Source organism: Vipera ursinii, assembly GCF_947247035.1.
Source record: "Vipera ursinii genome assembly, chromosome: 1".
NCBI classification, from domain to species: domain Eukaryota; kingdom Metazoa; phylum Chordata; class Lepidosauria; order Squamata; family Viperidae; genus Vipera; species Vipera ursinii.
This window is the reverse complement of record NC_139512.1, coordinates 7,087,768-7,110,814: the sequence shown is the minus strand read 5'-3', so window position 1 is coordinate 7,110,814 and position 23,047 is coordinate 7,087,768. Positions and strand designations below refer to the sequence as shown.

General features: G+C 44.2%; 1 protein-coding gene across 5 annotated transcripts in view; it reads left to right on the top strand.

Moving 5' to 3' along the window:
* The first annotated feature begins 5,072 nt into the window (after positions 1-5,072).
* SLC25A42 (solute carrier family 25 member 42) overlaps positions 5,073-23,047 on the top strand; it is a 33,854-nt gene continuing 15,879 nt past the window's right edge. Inside the window, exons 1-2 of one of the 5 annotated variants that reach the window (XM_083364510.1) lie at positions 5,073-5,120; positions 21,314-21,524. The gene's annotated coding sequence lies outside the window, so the exon portion shown is untranslated. Of the gene's footprint in view, positions 5,121-15,077; positions 15,474-21,021; positions 21,525-23,047 lie in introns of those variants that run through there. The other 4 variants (XM_083364513.1, XM_083364512.1, XM_083364511.1 and 1 more) reach the window with 4 other exon arrangements.

The window sequence follows — 23,047 nt, the reverse complement described above, 5'->3', positions numbered from 1 at the left end:
AGTAGTATATAATAATTGTTTTTATCCTTATTAAAGCCACTTGTACAGCTGATGAGCATGTTCAAAGCTGATAACAATGCAAAGTTAAATTTACTTATTTATACATCTCACCTTTATTATTTTTACATATCTCAAGGTGGCAAACATATTCTCCAAAGCGCCTGAAGGCAGGACAAGAAGCAACTGATGGAAACTAGTCAAGGAGAGAAGCAACCTAGAACTAAGGAGAAACTTCCTGACAGTTAGAACAATTAACCAGTGGAACAACCTGCCTCCAGAGGTGGTGAATACTCCAACACTGGAGGTTTTTAAGAAGAGACTGGACAGCCATTTGCCTGAAATGGCATAGGGTTTCCTGCCTGAGCAGGGGGTTGGACTAGATGACCTCATAATTACCTTCCAACTGTTTATTGTTGTTGTTGTTGTTGTTGTATCCAACAAATCTTCCTCCTCCTATTTTCCCCACAACAACCAGCTGAGTTGAGTGGGGCTGAGAGTGAGTGACTGGTTCAGAAAAATTCCATATTCTCTGTTTTGCTTATGTCTTCATTAACTTTCCTTCTGTTAAATTTACGTCTTAGCATGTTAGGTAATCCCAACGAACTGTGTTTTTCTTAACAATCCAATAATCCAGAGTTGAAGAAACCATATTTGGCACAATGTGCCAAAGCAACTTGTGATTCCCAGGGCACAGCATTTGTAAACATAACTTATTAAATCAACCCAAGTTGATGGGGTTGCATGACACACAGAATGATACATTCATGGTATATAATGATCTATTTATCCAGGCAGAGCTATGCATAGTACTCCCTGCTCCAGTTTTTCCTGCACCAGGATTGTGAAACAGTTTGGATGGAGAGGATGACCCATCCAAAATCATCCAGCGATATTCCATCGGTAAGGGTGAGCTGGAAATTGGGTTTCCTTGATGTCAAACCAACACCCCCATCATCACATCCCCCTGGTCCTTTGGCCAAGAGAGGGACTATCCTAAAATAATTCAGGAAGCTGATCAAGTCTCTGTCTCTCCTATCATAGACCAACATCTTAATCATTAATCATACAAAATGAGCGAGGTTAACATAATGTACCATTCAAGGAATCCATCAGTTTAAGGTTCAGTGTATTGTGTAATCCTAAACAACTGACTTCCTTGAGCAAAAGCAAAGTTCATGCAAAGATGTTACACAATTACATATTTATTTAATTTCTCTAACTACCGCCCATCTCAGTCAACGGGTGGCTTACAATTTAAAAAACAATACATTAACCATTAAAAACTCTCCAAACATTTTTAAAACACTAAAAACATCCAGATTAAATATACAGGGAAGCCAGATACTTGGCCACTTAGCAACCTAGCAGGAAATGGGGCCCTAAACACATTCAACACTGCGGACATGGGAACATAGGCAGGTTTTTAGGACCTTAAGGCTAACAAGGTTGGGACCATTCTAATCTCCGAAGGGAGGATGTTTCATAGAGCAGGGGCCACTGCAGAAAAATCTTGTCTTCTGGTCATCACCAGGTGACACTTTTTGGCTAACGGGATCTGCAGCATGCCCACATTCTGCTCGATCTGGTTGGATGGATGGAGATTCTTAGAAAAAGACGATCCCTCAGGCACCCCAGTCCCAAGCCATGTAGGGCTTTAAAAGTAACCACCAGCACCTTGAATTGCACCTGGAAACATACCAATGAAGCTGACACAAATGGTGTTCCTTGTGCATGTATCTGTTACCAGTTACTACCTACGTAGCTGCATTCTGCACTAGTGGAAGTTTCCAAACGGTCTTCAGGAGCAGCCCCATGTAGAGTTGGTCACAGTAGTCTAACCAAGAGGTTACAAAGGCATGATACTTGTAACTACTACAGGTGCTTTTCATCTTATAATCACTCATTGAATGACCTTTTAAAGTTTGTGACAGCATTGAGAGAAGTCACTTGCAAACTGGTCCTCGCAATTGGAACTGCTGTACCATCCCTGCAGACCCATGATCAAAACTCGTGTGCTTGTCAAAATGTGGGTGTTTACTGCTCAGTTATTTCTGTGAGTCAATGGATAATAATTTGCCAAGATTATTTGCTGGTCACAACTTAAAGTAAAGGTAAAGGTTCCCCCGCACATGTGTGCTAGTCGTTTTCCAACTCTGGGGGCTGGTGCTCATCTCCGTTTCAAAGCCGAAGAGCCAGCGCTTGTCCGAGGACGTCTCCGTGGTCATGTGGCCGGCATGACTTAGACGCCAAAGGCACATGGAACGCTTTTACCTTCCCACCGGAGTGGTCCCTATTTTTCTACTTGCATTTTTACGTGCTTTCGAACTGCTAGGTTGGCAGAAGCTGGGACGAGGAACAGGCGCTCACTCTGTTACACGGCACTCGGGATTCGCTAATCAGGGAGGTGTTCGTAAGCACCTACACACAATATTCTGTGTCACCAATGATAGTACCTAACTTTTGGTTTAGCTCTTTTTCAGTTGCCTTTAATTGTTCCAAGTGTCTGGGTCTTCTCCAACGATTCCTGTCACAGTCCATAATAGCTTTATTCTTAGTGCTTCCACTCATCAGCCTGGTTTTTCTACACTGATAATGAATTATTAATTCCTGTGGTTCAGGGAGCATCACCCACACCCTGCCTGAATAATCCTTCGGTAATATCAAACACAAGATGATATCATCGTAGAAATTATAAACTTATATATTTGCATAATGATTTTTGATACAATTTTCTACAGCACCATGTTAGTGTGGCTTTCATCACCATGTTACCACAGGGAAAACAACAGCTTTGACAATATATTGCCAGTGTGGTGCCTCTGCACTTCGTTATTGTGTCCTGTTCCAAGCATCAGGATGTTTTCTCATGACTCTTGCCTACACATTATGCATCCAAAATATTTAAGATTGAGGTTTTACATTAATGCTTCCAGCTATTTTTTCTTGTATTGAAAGACTATTGGTCTATGACAGGGCTTTTCAACCTTTTCACAGATTGTACCACTTTTAGGACATGACAATATTTGAAGACCACCAGTGCTTAGCAAGGTATCAAAAACTTGATGACTAAAAAAAAGGGGGGGATTTGGGGTTTTATTTTTTTATTTTTTTAATCCCATTTATATCCCGCCCTTCTCCGAAGACTCAGGGTGGCTTACACTCTAAGCACAAATCAATGTGCTTAGCAATAGCCTTCATTCTATGTATATGCCTGCTTATTAGGGCTTTCCCCCCCCCCAAGCAGCATTATTACAAAGTCAGCTTAATTGCCCCCAACAATCTGGGTCCTCATTTTACCTACCTCGGAAGGATGGAAGGCTGAGTCAACCTTGAGCCTGGTGGGATGCGAACCTGCACTAATTGCAGGCAGCTGGTGTTACTTAAGGAGGCATTAGCCCACTGCTCCACCAAGGCTTATTTGTTGTTATAGAAATGGCTAGTTTATAATACTATGGAAAAGTAAAAAGTTGAGGTTCAACGTTAATGCTTCCTTCTATCTACTGCAACAGAGGAAGTCTGTTCTTTTTCCCTTCTCCCCCCTCATTTCCCCCCCTTTTTCCTCCCCACTGTGTCCTACTATTTGCTTTCGTATTTTATTCTATAATCTAATAAAATATTACAAACTGTAGAAAAAAGGAAAAAAGTGCCAGTTTTAATTTCTTTGGTGGCTGTTCCTTTGCTGAATCACTTTCCCTTTGCAATGACAAACGTATGATGAATTTATCCATGTTTATTAATATGCACCACTACCAGTTAGCTGAGGGGTCTTCAAGCTTGGAACTTTTAAGACCTGTGGACCTCAACTCCCATAATTCCTCAGCCATCATGGCTGGTTGAGGAATTCTGGGAGTTGAAGTCCACAGGTCTTAAAGTTGCTAAGTTTGTAGACCCCTGAGCTACCTGGTCCGCCATTCTTCCTCTCTCCCTTCTGAGTGTGGTAAGAATGCAACCCCCCCCCCCAATCCCTTCCCTTAAAGACACAGGAATCAAGTGCAAAGCAAGAAAGGCTCACAAAATAAACACATAAACTCCGGGTTTTTTCCCCCTCTTTAAGCTGCCTCAGGCTTGTCACAATGTTGCATCTATGACTGAAAGGCTCCGGCAATTGCAAAAGGCTTTAGCCTTAAATTAAGCCTGTTTATCTTCAAAGAAAACTTTCTAAAAGCCATAGACAGACTCAAGATAAGGGGATCAAACTAATTACATTTGTTTAAAGGGATTAAACCTACGGAAGTCAATACTTTGGATTCATTGCTAGCTTAAAATACAGACTATAAAATATTCCAATAACCAAAGCACACAAGCTCAACCTACTTTGCAGGATTGTTGTGGAGAAATAAGAAAGTGGGAGTTTGTATGCCATCTTGTATTCACTAAAAATAAAGGCAGGATAATAAGCAGCCTTGTGACAATATCACAAGATTAAAGGCTAAAGCTGCATATAACAAATGTATAATTATATGTATATATGTGGGGTCATATCTAATTACAAATGTATACTATTTTATTATGCTCAATTATTAGGCAAGATATGAATTTACTTTTTGTAAAATGCCTAGTGAAATTATCATGCCACTAAATAACGTCAAGTAGAGCTTAAACAAAAAAATAATAATTTTTTAATAAATTTATTTATAAATAAATAAATCATCAATTAACCCAATACTTAACTGCGTATACACACACACACATTTAAATTAGAGTGATAAAAGAAATAGCAAGTCAAAATACTACTTTACGCACCTCCCATAATCTTCCTGTAGGCGTGGCCTTCCGTCACCAAACCCCGCCCATCCCGGTTGGGCACTTTCCTCCAGGACTATTCTGAGCCTTCATTCCCCTCCCGCCCGTCTCAGCTTTCTCTATCTCTATTGGCCAGAGCAGCAGCCAATCATACAAACTGAAGCTCCCTCCTCCACCTCTGCCGTGACCTTCTTCCTTTCCCTTAGTTTTCGGCTCGCTCCTCCTCCCCCCTCCCTCCCTCCGCCTCTTTTTGAAACGGGCCGCGCTGATTGGCCACGACGAGGACATAAGGGGCGTGTCTCGAAGGGACGAGTCTAGAGGAGACGAGACGACAGTGGCGACAGCAGCTGGGAGAGCAGACGCACCTGAAGGGAGGGGTGAGTGCGCATGTGCGATATGCAGTTGCTCCCTTTTCCTCCCCAAAAATAACTAAATAAAAAAGAGGGGGGGGGGCCGTCTGAGTGTCTCTCCCCTCTTTAGGGACAGATTTGGGGGTGATATTGAGGCAAGTGGGAAGGGAAGTTTTTAAAGTCCTCATTCTACTGAAATGGGGGACTTCCAAGACTGCTGAGCTTTGCGGGGAGGGGGGGCGTGTAACTTAAAAGCCAAATTCTCTTTCCCCCCCCCTCGTCTTAATGTGACAGTGGCTAATTTGTACTCTCCTAAAGGGAAGGGACACCTTCAGACTTATTTGGATCAGACGAGAGAGAGAATAAAGGCTCATTTCCCTGCTTCCCAAAGAGGCTAGGGGTGAAAATAAAGGCTTAATTGGCCCCCAGCCCTTGACAAGGAGGGACCATCTCACAAATTCTTCTTTTCTCTCTCTGTAGAGGAGCTGGTCCAAAAAAGATTTAGATTTTATTAGATTTAGATTTTAGATACGGAGGGGGGGAGAAAAATATACCCCCTGGTTCTAATGTGCGGGTGGTTTTAATTCAAATATTGCTTCTTCCAAAGGGTGGAGAAATTGAGTTGCTTCCCTTCTTCATATTTGCCAGTAGTTGTTGTTGTTGTTGTTAGTTGCGAAGTCATGTCCGACCCATCGCGACCCTATGGACAATGTTCCTCCAGGCCTTCCTGTCCTCTACCATCTTCTGGAGTCCATTTCAGCTCACGCCTCCTGCTTCAGTGACTCCATCCAGCCACCTCATTCTCTGTCGTCCCCTTCTTCTATTGCCCTCAATCTTTCCCAGCATTAGGCTCTTCTCCAGTGAGTCCTTCCTTCTCATTAGGTGGCCAAAGGATTTGGCAGTAGGGAAGGGGTTAATAGTCCTTTCCCTTGAGAGAGGAAGGGGGGGTCAAACTGAAGGTGAGTTGCTCCCCTCTTTCCCACCCACCCCTTGAATTGAGTTTGGGACTTGAACCTATTGGGTTTCCAAACTCAAGTGCTTTGCTGTATGTATTGTTGAAAGCTGACCTTTGTGTCTGCAACAAGCTACTTTCCTTATGACCTACATTCCCATCCGGAATACAGAGGGGAATCCCCTTCAACCTAAATAATATATAATTAAATTAGGGGGATAATTAACCTGTATCTTCTTTCACACATGTGTGCATGTGCACAGACCAAAAATAAGGTAGAGAAGGAATGAACTTGTTGAGCTGCAGTGCAGTGGATAACTTCCCATCTTTCCTTATAATAATAATAAGTTGGAAGGGACCTTGGAGGTCATCTAGTCCAACCCCCTGCTAAGGCAGGAAACCCTATACCATTTCAGGCAAATGGCTGTCCAGTCTCTTCTTAAAAACTTCCAGTGTTGGAACATTCACCACTTCTGGAGGCAGGTTGTTCCACTGGTAAATTGTTCTAACTGTCAGGAAGTTTCTCCTTAGTTCTAGGTTGCTTCTCTCCTTGACTAGTTTCCATCCATTGCTTCTTGTCTTGCTTTCAGGTGCTTTGGAGAATAGCTTGACTCCCTCTTCTTTGTGGCAGCCCCTGAGATGTTGGAACACTGCTATCATGTCCCCCCTCACCCTTCTCTTCATTAAACTAGACATTCCCAATTCCAGCAACCCTTCCCTATATGTTTTAGCCTCCAGTCCCCCAATCATCTTTGTTGCTCTTCTCTGTACCCTTTCTAGAGTCTCAACATCTGTTTTACATCGTGGTGACCAAAACTGGATGCAGTATTCCAGGTGTGGCCTTACCAAAGCATTGTATACTTTACTTGAAAGCAGGGGGGACAAATGGTTACGGTGGGGATCCTTCCCACCTCTTTCTCTTCTCAATGGGGTTTTTTGTGGAGGTTAAGAATCAAAAGAGCTTCTATTCTCTTGTTCCTTTGGCTAAAAGCAGTGGACGCTGAAGGTTAGCTCCTCCCTTAGTTGAAAGAAGGTTGAAAAAGCTTAAATCTGACCGCATTCATTTGAGGAGATGAAGGATCAAAGTTTAATTCCCCATTCTTTGTGGTCAGGAAAGCTTAAGGTTAATTGACCTCTTGTTTAGAAGAACAGCTGGAAGATTGAGTAGGGAAAGATGGTTAATCTTCCTGTCATTTTTTTTTTAAAAATCACCCAGCACCCAACAATTGAGAATAAGGAAAGTATTCCAATCCCTAGATAGATAGATAGATCTGCATTAATAGCACACTGTATAGTACTTTCCCCATAATTTTAAGGAAGTGATTCTTGAGCGTACAATCAAAACAACTGCTTTTGCAAGTTTTGGTGGAATCATTTTATATTTTGTTGGCTTTCTTTTTCAGTGTTGCAATTCACCACTCCTAAAATCTATGTTAGCGTATCAGTGAATTAGTCTATCCTTCAATAGTATTTTGTGAACAGAGGTATTCTATTTGCAGCTTCCCTTCTCTGTGTTTTTTTCCCCCTCAGAAGAGTTCAGTATTTCATTTTTGAATCAATCATCTGAAGTCAGGGAGAATAAGTGTGACTAGCTTGATCAGTGAGCTTCAGAGATGATTACTCTAATCTTTGCATCATGCTGACTTTTTCATTTTATGGAAATTATTTTTTGATGAATTATTTTCATGAACGATTGGAAAAAGAGAGAAGTGAATAAAATTGCCCCAGTTATCTCAGAATAGTGAGGAAGAGGTTTGGGGCTCTCCTAATCTGTTGATAAGGGAATCTTGGCTTGACAAACCAAGAAACATTTGATTGGGGTAGAAGCCTAATGATTTGAAATAGGATTTTCTTCTTTCCCCTTCTATTTCTCCCCCCTTCCCTCCAGCAGTGTGAAACAGTTTGAATTTTCTGATTTTAAGGCAGGAAAAGATACTGTGCATTCAGTTGGTGAAACATCTGTTTTATTTGTAAAGGTTTGCTCTTAGACTCAGTAAACCTGATATCCTCCCTCCCTCTGTCAAAGATCAAACTGACACTAATCAGAGCCTGCAGCACTGGAATAGAAAGACCAATGGCCAATCAGTAAAAATTGGTCTGGGCTGCTTAAAAGAACAGCAAAGAATACACAAACGTAGTAGCACCAGCCCTGGTGTTCCTTGTAAAACTTTCTTTTAGTTAGGGCCATTACTTCCCATTGGTAGAGCTGAGAGTTATTGCCAGCCATAAAAGACAACTGTATTGAAACTTATATAAAGTACCTTCCTATATTTCAGAAAAGGGGTTAGTGTACAATGGAGCTTAGTCAAATGGGGCTGTAACAAATCAAATTTAGAGAAAATTTCCTCCCCCACCCCAGGCTATCTTGCATTGGCCTAAATGTTTTTCTTCTTTTCTATCACAGTGTGACAGAGGTGTGTGTGTGTGTATGTATGTATGTATTATCTTAAGGATAGAGAAGATAAGCAATGCTATTTCTTGCATTGTTGGAGATAAAGCATGCGGCTGAATCAGATGATGAAGTTCTGGTGTTATGGCTTTGGCTTTAGTTGGCATGTGATAAAGTGGAACTTGTTAGTTTAGGGTTGACACGCAAATGCAATTCTATTTTCTGCAGAGATCCTTGAGTTTAATTTTTAGATTGTTGGTGACTTGGCTGTCAAGGAGATCTTCGTGATTGACTATCATTGATATAACCTCCATCAAGAATGCTGAAAAATATGTGTCTAATTAGCTGAAGAAGTTTAAATCCTTCTGGGAAACTTTCTGTTGTTGCGTGCATTTGGGCTGCATGGTTTTTAGATTTTCCATATTGCAACTGTTGAAAATGCTCACTTTTCCCCTCTTCGATTCCTTTTCAATTTTTCTTTATTGCCATGTTGGCTTGTCTGTTTTAGACATCGATTTCATAACCATACCAGGTTAATTCTTTTTGTGTTCCTGACATCAGGACAATTTTTTTATCCTCCCTGCGACTGCTCTGTGTCTTTTAATTGTTCCCAGTTGTTGATTCTTTGGGAGCAATTTCTACACGTCTCTTCCCAAAACTTTCAAAAGATTCGAAAGTCAAACAAACTGTTCTTGTCCTGAAAGTTTGTATTGATGTTGCGGAACCAAAGGTTATTTCCACACTGAGAGGTGAAATGGAAAAGTTTTCTCAGCGAACAAAAATTGGGTTGGGGAGGGGAACGGAGATGCCAACAGGAACATTTGGCTGCTGGACTCTTGGCCAGAATTCCAGCATGTAAGAAAAATATTACAGATTGTATTGAATATTTACCAGTGTGTGTGTGTAACTATCTTGAAAACAAGCTAGCAAAAATTACTCATTGACAGAAATATTTCCCAGCTAAGGGCTTCATCCCCTTCTAAGCTGAATGAAGGTAAGACCCTCTTCTACCAAGCTTGTATGCTACCCACAAAAAAAGCAAAATGCTCCAGTTTGGTCTAGAGTAGACTCTAGTAGTTAAGACACCAGGCTAAAAAGTAGGAGACTGTGAGTTCAAGTCCCGCCTTAGCCATGAAAACCAGCTGGGTGACTTTGAGCCAGTCATCAGGAGACTTTGACTTCTTTCTAGTCCTGCTTTGGCCATGAAAGGCGCTGGATCACTTTAGGCCAATCACTCTGGGACAGTGATCTTCAAACTTGGCAACTTTAAGACTTGTGGACTTCAACTCCCAGAATTCCTCAGCCAGCCAGGGCTGGCTGAAGAATTCTGGGAGTTGAAGTCCACATGTCTTTGCCAAGTTTGAAGACCCCTTCTCCAGGAGACTGAGAGTTCTAGTTTTGCCTTAGGCACGAAAGCTTGTTGGGAGATTTTGGTCCAGTCCTTCTGTCTTAGCCCAACACACCTCGCAGGGTTGTTGTGGGGAAAATAGGAGGAGGAAGGTTTGTTAGATATATTCACCACCTCGAGATATGTGTAAAAATAATAAAGGTGGAATATAAATAAATAGTTACTTCATTTATTCACTTGATTGGATTTCTTTATTCTTGTGTTGATACTTATCTGAGCCCCCTCCCACTTTTATGTTGTGTAACTCCTATGTAAACAGCCTTAAGACGTAAAAACCAAGATTGGGGTTATTAAATGCTGGGCAGAGCAAGTCCTACCCTTAATCTCCTCAAATAAATTTGAATTCTGTTTTTCTTAAAAACAAACAAAAACAAACTCTGGAATAGTTGCAGTGCTGAGGAGAATCGGCAATAACATCTGAGAACAACGTGTTTGCTTAAGGAAGGGGGTGGATAAACTTTCATTCTAAAACAGTGTTTCTCAACCTTGGCAACTGTACGTCTTAAAGTTGCCAAGGTTGAGAAACACGATTCTAAACCAAGCTCTAGAAGATCCTTGGGGCAATCCTCAATTAGTACTATCTACCAGTGATTAGGAATTCCTGGAGTTTAAATATCTTTCCCTCCTCCCAATTCTCTCCTCCCACACACAAAAACTTCCTCATGGAATAATTAGACCATGAGTTAGTGTGTGACCCATGTTCACTTAAAGAACTTCTATAGCTCAGGGTAGACTTTTAACCTGGTCCTAATCCAGTCCTTGGTCCTAGTCCAGTCCTTGGTCGTAATCCAGTCCAATCCCCTGGCATTCTCTTCAACATAATTGTTTAAATATGACATTTTTAAAAGCCTGTACAATGTTGGAATTTTGAATTCATTCTCATAGGGCAGGGGTGGGACACCATTATCCTTTCATGACGTGTGGACTTCAACTCCCAGAATTCCTGAGCCAGCTGGCTCAGGAATTCTGGGAGTTGAAGTCCACACGTCATGAAGGAACCAAAGTTCCTCACCTCTGTCGTAGGGATGGCCTCCTAAATATCAATAATGTGCTGAAAGAATACTGAACGCTTAGCAGAACATCCCATTATAAAGATAGCACGTTGTCTTGGATACAGAGTACTTACTGCGTGCACTTTATCCAACTGACCCTGAACGCCAACAGACATTGCATTTGAAGTTGGAAGTGGTTTATTAAGAAATTTGTAAGAATAGAAAAGCTTTTTCTTTATATAAACCTCATCTTAAAGAATGGGACTCCCAAGAAAAAGTCTGAAGGACAGGATAGTGCTCTTTTGTCTTTTAAACACATTCATTTACAATAGTAAAAAATAAATATAAGGACAGTATGTAAAGGGTCTTCTTCTTATCTTTCTTTCACCAGTTTGCTTTCTGGTCAAACAACTCACAGATGCCAAGAGACAATGTAGTCTCCCACTAAACATGCATGGAGGTATGGGTATAGTCCTTGACTTACAACCCATATTGAGCCCAAAATTTCTGTTGCTAATACTCTTCAATATCTCTCTTACTGCAACCTCCTCATCCCTGTGATCCTATATCAGAATATTTTGTTGCCCTTTGCCGCTGGTTTGTAGTTTCATGTGCTACGGTATTAGCAAACTGAATGTGAATTATCCAGGTCAGGTGAGTTGCATTTTACTTACCTGCTGAACAGGTTTCAAAACAAACTTACTTGTCATAACTCAGAGAAAATGATTTGTTTGTGGTGTATCTCTTCCCCCTCCCCACTTAGTCTGAAATTCTCTGAGCTAAGTTGCCTACAGACGTCCTCTCCTATTGTATAAGACTCGGCTTCAACCTGTTGTATCTTTACCTATGAAAAGAAGCCTTGTTTTCCTCTTACTAGGAGCCACAGTCTTCTATATTAATTCCTAATCATGTATTACGATAAAGGTGAGCTGACTGTCAAGCACCCGAAATGCAGTCATAGGATCCCAGGGCCCTGTGTAGCCCTTCGAATTCCAGAATCTAGTCGTAGGTAGCTTTTGATGGGTCTTTTGTAAGTTCAAATGGTTACTTGGTGAGGATTTCCTATACCAGGGGTAGGCAACCTTGGCTCTTTTATGACTCGTGGACTTCAACTCCTAGAATTCCTGAGCCAGCTGGCTGGTTCAGGAATTCTGGGTATTGAAGTCCACGAGTCATAAAAGAGCCAAGGTTGCCTACTCCTGCCCTAGACCATTCCAGACAAATGGTTGTCCAATTTCTTCTTAAAATAAATTTGATCTGGAAGCAAGCCAAGTGTGTTTTGCCAGCAGGTCGATGAGATGCCATTTGGGTGTGAGATCAGATTTGCTGTGAAATACATTTAAGTTTTCTCTTCCTCTGTTTTTGTTTTCCGCCCTACCTTTTTAAAATTGCCTTTGCATGTTGTGACCTATACGCTGATTTCCTCAGAATATTTCCAGAATACTTACAAACAGTCCGGACATGTAGGGCACTTAACAGACAACGCTGAGAAAATAATGGCTTTTATGTGCGTTGGTGTTTTGCTGTAAATCAGCACACCAAAACCTGAACAGAACTATTTCTACTGATGGGTCCTTCCTTGTGGACACATTAATCTGCTTCCCTGTTGTCCCTCAAGCCAGGAGAAAAGTATGTTGATACAAGGACTACACTCCTCGCATCTTTTCTTTCTACTCTTGATACCCTGAAAAAGATTCATGCAAGACAATTTCAGGCAACCTGTTTATTATCTCAATTGACACGAGTGCCCATCTCAAATTCATAACTCTGGGCTTTTTACGACGTTCCATTCAGTCGTGTTCGATTCTCGGAGACTGCCCAGACAGGTCCCTGCAGGTTTCTTTGCAAGGTTTTTCAGAAGTAGTTTGTCATTGTTTCCTTCCTAGGGCTGAGAGAATGTGACTGGCCCAAAGTCATGCAGCAGACATCATGCCCAAGGTGGGACTAGAACTCATGTTCTCCTAGTTCCTAGCCTGCTGCCTTTTTAGCTCTACACTAAACTGGTTCTCAAAAAACACGACTGAAAGAATATAAAACAGTAAAGATAAAAAATATGCCTAAAATCTGCAGTTGAGATAAAAACAGAATAACAGAGTTGGAAGGGATCTTGGAGGTCTTCTAGTCCAACCCCCTGCTCAGGCAGGAAACCTTATACCAGTGGGTGGCAAACCTATGGCATGCTTGCCAGAGGCAGCACTCAGAGCCTTCTCTGTGGGCACACGTGGCACCGCTGCAGCAGCTTGCACAGGTCCATTAGGCCACCACCGCTGCCCGGAGTGGCAGCCCCACCCAGTACAAAGGAGGCGAAGCAGCCAGATAGCAAGCTCGAGTAGAGGAGGTAGAGCATGCCCACACCCAGCAAGCCAAAGGCCACCCCGAGCAGGGAAAGCCGGATCCCCATCTGTGCCATGGCCCCCCAGTCCCATCTAGGATTGCATGCCTCCCCCCATCTATGCTGGGCCTCCTACCCACCGCCCCACCCACCAAAGACCCCCTGGATCTTCCCCAACCCTACCCGGCACCCGCAGGCATCCCCCCCATGAGCAACATCAAGGTGGCCATGCCCACACCAGCCACGCCCACCCAGTCTGCCATGACAACCGCAGCCATGCCCACCCAGTGGGCCATGCCCACCCAGTTGTCCATGCCCCCATGCCCCCCCTGAGGGCACCACAATGTTGATGCAGCCCTGGCACTTTTTTTTTTAATCCCATTTATATCCCGCCCTTCTCCGAAGACTCAGGGCGGCTTACAATTTAAGCACAAACCAATGTGCTTAGCAATAGCCTTCATTCTATGTATGTGCCTGCTTATTAGGGCTTTCGCCCCCCACCCCCAAGCAGCATTTTTACAAAGTCAGCTTATTGCCCCCAACAATCTGGGTCCTCATTTTACCTACCTCGGAAGGATGGAAGGCTGAGTCAACCTTGAGCCTGGTGGGATGCGAACCTGCACTAATTGCAGGCAGCTGGTGATACTTAAGGAGGCATTAGCCCACTGCTCCACCAAGGCGATAAATAAGTGGGTTTTGGGTTGTGGTTTGGGTACTCGGTCTCTAAAAAGTTTGCCATCGCTGCCCTATACCATTTCAGACAAATGGTTATCCAATCTCTTCCTAAAAGCCACTAACGATGGAGCACCCACAACTTCTGGAGGCAAGTCGTTCCACTGGTTAATTGTTCTGACTGTCAAGAAATTTCTCCTTAGGTCTAGATTGGTTCCCTCCTTGATTAGTTTCCATCCATTGCTTCTTGTCCTGCCTTCAAGTGCTTTGGAGAATAGCTTGACTCCCTCTTCTTTGTGGCAGCCGTTTAGATATTGGAAGACTGCTATCATGTCACCTCTAGTCCTTCTTTTCATTAAACTAGAGCAGGGGTCTTCAAACTTGGCCCTTTTATGACTTGTGGACTTCAACTCCCAGAATTCCTCAGCCAGCTTTGCTTTGCTGGCTGAGGAATTCTGGGAGTTGAAGTCCACAAGTCATAAAAGGGCCAAGTTTGAAGACCCCTGAACTAGAGATACCCAATTCCAGCAACGGTTCTTTGTATATTTTAGCCTCCAGTCCTCTAATCATCTTTGTTGCTCTTCTCAGCATCCTTTTTAGAGTCTCAACATCTTTCTTATATCGTGGTGACCAGAACTGGATGTAGTATTCCAAGTGTGATCTTACCAAGGAATTATAAAGTAGTACTAACACTTCATATGACCATGATTCTGTCTCTCTCTTACTGCAGCCTAGAACTGGGTTGGCCTGTTTGGCAGCTGCATCACACGGCTGGCTCATATTTAAGTGATTGTCCACTAGGACTCCGAGATCCCTCTCACAGTTACTACTATTGAGCCAGATGCCACCTATTCTACACCTGTGTATTTGGTATCTCTTGCCTAAATCTAGAACCTTCTTTTTCTCACCATTGAATTTCATTTTGTTAGATCGGGCCAGTGTTCATGTCTGTCAAGATCTTGCTGTATTTAATTTAATTTAATTTAATTTATTAATATTTCTATACCGCCCTTCTCCCGAAGGACTCAGGGCGGTGTACAGGGCAAGAATAAAACACAGAAATTTACAAAAAATAAAAGATAATTAAATACATGCCCGATTAAAAATACAGTTAATACATGGTAAAAAAAACCCCAATAAAAATAGTAAAAAACCCCACCAATCCCCCCTCAGACCAGGCTGGCTTGCTCGAACAAGTATGTTTTCAGATCGCGGTGGAAGGAGCGAAGATCAGGCGCCGTCCGGAGCTCAACCGGTAACTGGTTCCATAGCTCCGGGGCGCCCACAGAGAAGGATCTCCCCCTGGGGGCCACCAGTCGGCATTCTCTGACCGGTGGCACCCTGAGGAGGCCCTCTCTGTGGGAACGCACAGGGCGGAGGGAAGTAGACGCCGGCAGCAGGTGTTCCCTGAGGTACTCCGGACCCCTGCCATGTAGGGCTTTAAACACCATTACTAGCACCTTGAATCTCATCTTGAGCCTATCTTTCGGACAAACGAGAAACAAACAAGAAAAAGTGAGAAAGAAACTCAAGATTGCCCACCTTGATTCTCTTTGGCATAAGAGGGGAAAGAAGGAAGCTGTCAGGCTTTTTGATATTTTTTGTGGTCCCTTCATTACCTGGCCTGCTTGGAAGGTATGGCAATGGATGACTTTATTGGCAAATGTTTGGGCAGAAATGTCTCAGCTGTTTTCCTGGTAGGGCATTCTTATCCTAAATAAGACAGCTGGTTGACAGCCAACTAACTCAGGCTAGAGAAATAATAGTCAAATGATAATAAATATTGTCATTTGACAATAAATAGTATCACTCTATTGATTCTGCATCTGGATCTTTGAAACAAAACTCAAAATGTCTCCATTTTCCGCACCAGGTGCCACTGCTCTTTTGTTCAAGAAACAGCAAGAGATAATAACTTACGTTGTCAGCTTTCAGGACTGCATTGGACGTTTAAATCAGGGCTTTTCAACCTTTTCATCCATTGTACCACTTTTAGGACAAGGCAATGTCTGAGTACCACCATGTCGCCCAGCAAGGTGTCAAAAACTTGACCCCTCCAAAAAAGGGGAAAAAAATGATAAAGTACAGGTGGTCCTCGACTTACAATTCATTTAGTGACTGTTCAAAGTTACGACGGCACTGAAAAAAGTGACTTGTGACCATTTTTCACACTTATGACCGTTGCAGCATCCCCAGGGTCATGTGATTTACATTCCAATGCTTGGCAATCGATTCATATTTATGATGGTCACATTGTTCCAGGGTCATGTGATCGCCTTTTGCAACCTTCTGAGAAGCAAAGTTAGTGGGGAAACCAGATTCACTTAACAACCATGTTACTAATTTAATTTCTCTCTCTCTCTTTCTCTTGCTCTCTCTCCCCCCCCCGCTCCTTCTTTCTTTCTCTCTCCTCTCTCTCCCTTTCTCTCCCTCTCCCTCTGAAACCTGATGCCCACTTAACTCTTTATGAAGCACCGGAGGAAAGTTGGGGAAGATTTCTCAGTGATACTTGGAGGTTGCTAGCTCATTTAATAAGCTTTATTCCAGCAACAGAAACACCTCGTATTCGCTCAGAGTCAATCCATGCACGCCAACAATGCTGCTGTGGACCGCCGGGCAGGAAGGCGCCCTTCACACAGGAGAGATGGAAGATGCACCAAAGCACCCTTCGCCCCGCTCGCCTTCTGCAGACGCAGCTGGAGTCCTGGGTGGGGGGAGATCCGGCACTCAAGGAAGTGCACATTAGCAACTCACAACCAGCTGCTCTTGGGGGACGGAGGCACAAAGCCGGCCAGATAGGGCTCAGAGCGGTTGACCGTCCCGGACTACAGCTGCTCTTCCACCTTTCCCAGGGCGGCCCCCGCAGAGGAGCGCAGTGCAGCGCACCAGCATGCCCCACTGCCACAGAAGCGGCCCGCTGGAGCAGCCCCAACTCCTTCACCCCTGACAGGCCCTTGTGCCGGAGCCTCCCGCTGCTGGAAACCTGCAGCGGCGGCATAGCAGGGCTTGCGAAAAGCGGGGCGGGTGGCGGTGGCTGCTCCCGGCACCAACTAAGGGCAAGCAGGGAAGGCCGCTCCTGCTCGAAAGCCAGGATTCGGCGGCCGGCGAGCTGCTCGTGCGGGGCTCTCCCGGAGCTGGCAGGCCGAATGGGGACCGGTCTCTCCCTCTCCGCGCTAGAGCAGCACCCGCGGAAGCGGCCCTGCGGCCCAGCTTTCTCTTGCAGAAAGCAAGCTGAAACTGAGTGAGGGAGATTGCCAGGAATGCGAATCGGCTGATCTCGCACTGCTGCAATCTCCCTCGCTCGGTTTCAGCTTGCCTTGCTGCAAAAGAGAGCAAGCTGAAACCGAGCAAGGGAGATTGCAGTAGCGCGAGAACGGCTGATTCGCGTTCCTGGCAATCTCCCTCACTCCGTTTCAGCTTGCTTTCTCTTGCAGCAAGGCAAGCTGAAACCGAGCGAGGGAGATTGCAGCAGCGTGAGATTGGCCGATTTGCGTTTCTGGCAATCTCTCTCGCTCGGTTTCAGCTTGCTTTCTCTTGCAGCAAGGCAAACTGAAACCGAGCGAGGGAGATTGCAGCAGCGTGAGATCGGCCGATTCGCGTTCCTGGCAATCTCCCTCGCTCGGTTTCAGCTTGCTTTCTCTTGCAGCAAGGCAAGCTGAAACCAAGCGAGGGAGATTGCCAGGAACACGAATCGGCGTTTCTCAGCACGCGCCGATTCATGCTCCTGGCAATCTCCCTCGCTTTCCACTTGCGGAGTTCAGGGCTGGCCATACGGATCAGCTGACGATTCCATACATCTGGCCCTGACCTCCACCAATGGGCTCCAGTTGGTGGAGGTCAGGGAGTTGCCAACAGTGGGGGGGAGGGGAGAGAGTCGGGCGCATTTTTCCCTCCACACCCGCGTTCTGATGGCTTCACCTGCCCTGGCGTGCATCAGGAAAACAAACGTGGGCCTTGATTCCCACCTGCTGCCACAGGTTGAATCCTCAGGTAGGGCGCACGCTGTCTTGCTTTGCTTTCCCCTTTGCATTGCACATTGGGAAGAGGAGAGGGGGAAATCTCCCCAGAAGGCAATGTGAGGGCTGTGAGGGGTATCGCAAGCTCGCGGGGGGGGGAGGAAAAGAAGATGGACGTGAGTGGACGCAAACACCTACCTGCCAAGGGAGTGGATGGCTTTGTCCCCTTCAGGCTCACGCTTGTTTCTGGGGGAAGGACAACATGGTTGCTGCACAATGAGTCCCAGGGGAGAGTGGGCCCTCACTCTGTGCCTGCACTCTTTGCGCGGCCTGGTAGGTTCCTGCAGCAGCTTGTTTTCCGGCAGCAAGCTAGGAAGGAGCAGGGGGGAGGTGGGGGGGGGAGAAAGGCAACATCGCGTAGCACCAGCCACGTGCTTATGTACCACCAGTGGTACACATACCACTGGTTGAAAAGCCTGGTTTAAATCACGGCTTTTCAACCAGTGGTACGGGTACCACCTGTGGTACATTGGCACCTGGCAGGTGGTACGCGACCATCCTAGAGAAGTAGTGGGGGAGGGGAATGAGCTGAACCGGTGGCAGCACCGCACAAGCCTGAGCGAGAGACGGTTGGAGCTGCAGGGCTGTCAGGGCTCAGTGGAAGCGCCAGGATCAGCGCCAGGCTCCAGCTGGAGCTCAGCGCTGATCCTGGCGCTTCTGCTGAGCCCAGAAGAAGTGCCGATCAGCTGGAATATTGCAGCATCTCCAGGGTCTTGTGATTTACATTCAGATGCTTGGCAACTGATTCATATTTATGACGGTCACAGTGTCCCAGGGTTATGTAAAGTGAGCAAAACCTGCTGCAACCATCCAGCAGGTGGGGGGAATAAAAACCAAACACCCCCCATCCCATCCCTGCTACCAATCCTCAACAGAAATGCTCACAACAATGAAAACCTTAGACAGGAGGAAGAGTGCCGCCAGGTGGGCAGGCAGCTGTCTTGCTCGGCTGTGGCTTGGGGGGCACTTTTTTCAGTGCCGTTGTAACTTCGAACAGTCACTAAGTGAACTGTTGCAAGTCGAAGACTACCTGTACTTCATCACTTTTTTCCTTTTTTTTTTTTTGGTCATCAAGTTTTTGACACCTTGCTAGGCGACTGGTGGTACTTGGATGTTGCCATATCCTAAAAGTGGTACAATGGGTGAAAAGTTTGAAAACCCCTGGTTTAAATAATGCCAATAGCAGACTTGGAAAGAAATTACAGAAGTGTCAGAACTGAACAGCAGCTTGACAAAATGGAATGAAATAGCTAATTCATTATATATTAAGTTGTTCGTTGAATAATAAAACCCAGGATGGCTGAAAAAGTATACTTCTGTGCCAGCATCTTCCAGAGGGAAACATTCCAGAAGGAAATATATTGAGGCCTTGTGTTTAATAGAAGTTAGAAAAATCAGAATGAGAATTGGAAATTTATCTGGTTACAAACCAAAGTGAAGATCTATTGCAGGGGTGTCCAAACCTAGCAACTTTAAGATGTGTGGACTTCAACTCGGCCACTTCCCAGCCGGTTTCCTGCAAAATACATCAATGGGGGTGGGAAAGCTGGATTCGCTTAGCAACCACATGATTCACTTAATGAGTGCAGTGATTCGCTTTACAACCTTGGTAAAATGGTTGTAAAATTGGATTTGGTCGACGTACAACCACATTGGCTGAAAACAGAAATTCCGGTTCCAATTGTGGAAGTCAAGGAACGCCTGTACGTCTGAAAGTTGCCAAGTTTGAAAAAACAGTTCATTTATTTTATTTTTATTTATTTTATTTTAATTCTATTTATATCCCGCCCTTCTCCGAAGACTCAGGGCGGCTTACAAGCTTAGCAGTAGCCTTCATTCTATGTATATGCCTGCTTATTAGGGCTTTCACACACACCCCAAGCGGCATCATTACAAAGTCAGCTTAATTGCCCCCAACAATCTGGGTCCTCATTTTACCTACCTGGGAAGGATGGAAGGCTGAGACAACCTTGAGCCTGGTGGGATGGGAACCTGCACTAATTGCAGGCAGCTGGTGTTACTTAAGGAGGCATTAGCCCACTGCTCCACCAAGGCTCAGTGACCATTCTAAGTTACAACAGCACTGAAAAAAGAGACTTATGGCCGTTTCTGATAGTTACAACCTTTGCAGCAACCCCCCATGGTCATGTGATCAAAATTCAGGCGCTTGGCAATGGTTTCTATTTATAACAGTTGCGGTGTCCCTGGTGGGGGGGTGTCACGTGATCACCTTTTGCGACCTTCTGACAATCAAAGTCAGTTGGGAAGCCAGGTTCACATAAACAACCATGCTACTAACTTGAACAACTGCAGTGGTTCAGCTAATTTACAGGGGCAGGCAACCTTGGCTCTTTTATGACTCGTGGACTTCAACTCCCAGAATTCCTAAGCCAGCCACGCTGAGGGGAAAGGGAGAGGTTTCCATGCTGAGCCGTGCTGGCTCAGGAATTCTGGGAGTTGAAGTCCACGAGTCATAAAAGGAGCCAAGGTTGCCTACCCTGGCCTAATAACTCTGGCAAGAAAGATCGTAAAATGGGGCAAAGCTCACTTAACAAATGTCTCGTTTAACAACAGAAATTTTGGGCTCAATTGTGATTGTGAGTCAGGGGCTACCTGTATTTGTCCTGCTTACAGTCTTCCTTGTGGCATTCGGTTGACCATTGTTAAAAAGAAGGCAGCCTATGCAGACATTTGATCTGATTCAGTAGACTGTTTGTGTTTTTTTCCTGGCCTATCTCTAACAAAAAACGTGCGGGAGAAACCTAAACTGAACTAGAGATAGTCCTCAACTTACAGCCACACTTGAGACCAAAAATTTATGAGAAATTTGTTAAGTGAATTTTGCCTCATTTTACGACTTTTCTTACCACATTTGTTAAGTGAATCACTGCAGTTGTTGAATTAGTAACACGGTTGTTAAGTGAATCTGCCTTCCCCATTGACTTTGCTTGTTAGAAAGTTGGAAAAAGTGAACACGTGACCCCGGGATACTGCAACCGTCATAAATGTCAATCAGTTGTCACACGTCCAAATGTGAATCACGTGTCCAGTGGATGCTGCAACAATCATAAGTGTGAAAGATGGTCATAAGTCACTTTTTTCACCGCTGTTGTAACTTCAGTCACCAAGCAAATTGTTATAAGTTGAAGACTATCCGTACTGGGTCAAAACTGTGTGGGAAGCAAGTGAAATCCTGAGAAAGCTTAATTGGGGGCAGAATAATGTGTGTATTGGGAGAGAGTTGTGCCCCCTTGTTTCTGTGTGCAAAACCTGAATTTGAAAACCCTATTTTGTCTGATAAAAGCAAATTCTGCAGAGTTTGTGTATGAAGAGAATAACAGAAGAATTTAAAGGCAGGGATTGTCAGGTGCTCCTGACACAACTGTTTCAACAGCCCCCCCCCCCACTTCCTGAGAAGTTTAATTGCAGCTGCCCTCTTGGGTTACTTTTTTTTTTTAGGTCAGGAGCGCTTGTCTAATCTCACTGGGACAGGGGGACATAGACAAACAGTTTCTATAATCTTCATTTGGACTGCCGCAACTTGAAATAACAAGAGCTGCTTTGTTGATTTGTCAGAGTGCTGAGTGATTTACAAGGGGTTCAGCTCTGGAGAAGTTACTTGAAAATCTCCCAAGTTTGCAATACAAAGAACTTCATTCAAGCAAGGAAGGTGTGTGCTTTTTTTGTTTTTTTAAAAAATCTCAAATGCTTTCATTTATATTTTGTTTTTTTCAGCTAGAATTACTGGGAGGTGAATGTTCTGGGCTAGGAAGGAATTTTATTGTATGACAAAGGTAGTCCTCAACGTATGACCACTTTTGAGCCCAGAATTTATGTTGTTAGGCAAGACATGTTTTCTTTCCCCCAATAACAGAATAACAGAATTGGAAGTGTCTCCTAGTCCAACTTTTAGTCCAATGTAATTTTGAATGGTCACTAAATGAACTGCAAATCGAGGACTTCCTGCATGCATTAAATTATTATTTGAGAAAGGTCTTCATATTTTCCATGTGTTATGGAGTCCACAGTACAGGGGAAATAAATTAACAGCAAACAACTTAACAGCCAGTAGGCTAATGTTTAATTTCTGAAAAGCATTCAACTCTCACCCATTTCTTTTCTTCCCTTGACAGAGATTGATTTGAAGGGTGTTTTTTTCGTAGATCAGGTAGCATTCCCAGTGCTTAGTTTAGTCCTCAACGCACAACCATTTTTTTTTATCCCATTTATATCCCGCCCTTCTCCGAAGACTCAGGGCGGCTTACAATCTAAAGCACAAATCAATGTGCTTAGCAATAGCCTTCATTCTATGTATATGCCTGCTTATTAGGGCTTTGCCCCCCCCCCCACAAGTGGCATTTTTACAAAGTCAGCTTATTGCCCCCAACAATCTGGGTCCTCATTTTACCTACCTGGGAAGGATGGAAGGCTGAGTCAACCTTGAGCCTGGTGGGACTCGAACCTGCACTAATTGCGGGCAGCTGGTGTTACTTAAGGAGGCATTAGCCCACTGCTCCACCAAGGCTCTTTTAGTGATTGTGATTGTTCGAAGTTATAACAGCATTGGAAAAAGTGACTTACGAACATTTTTCACGCTTATGACCTTTGCAGCCTCCCCAGGGTCACGTGATCCAGATCCAGATGCTTGGCAACTGGGTTCATATTTATGACGGTTGCTGTGTCCCCGGGTTATGTGATCCCTTTTTGTGACCTTCTGAGAAGCCAAGTCAGTGGGGAAGCCAGGTTCGCTTAACACCCGTGTCTATAATGTAACAATTGCAGTGATTCACTTAGTAACTGGGAAGAAACATCATAAAATGGGGCAAAATTCACCTAGCAACTGCCTTGCTTAGCAGTGGAAATTTTGGGCCCAATTGAGTCATACGTTGAGGACTATTTTGCTCCTTAGGGGCAGAGAGAATTCTTTTGATAAGTGGATCCCTTAAAAATTGTTAAAAATTGCCCTTCAAAGTAAAACAAGACAGTCTATTTGCCTCCTGAAAAAGCATCTTTTGGACAGCCATGACCTGGATGACTTAGAATCTCCATAGACATATCCTGGGACATGTATATTTGCCTTTATCTCCAGTCCTGCCTGGCAAACTACGTAGCAATGTGTGGCTTTGAATCAATTCAAGTTCATACTAATATTTATGAGTGTGTATTCATGGAAAAGATTGCTTCTTGTATTGC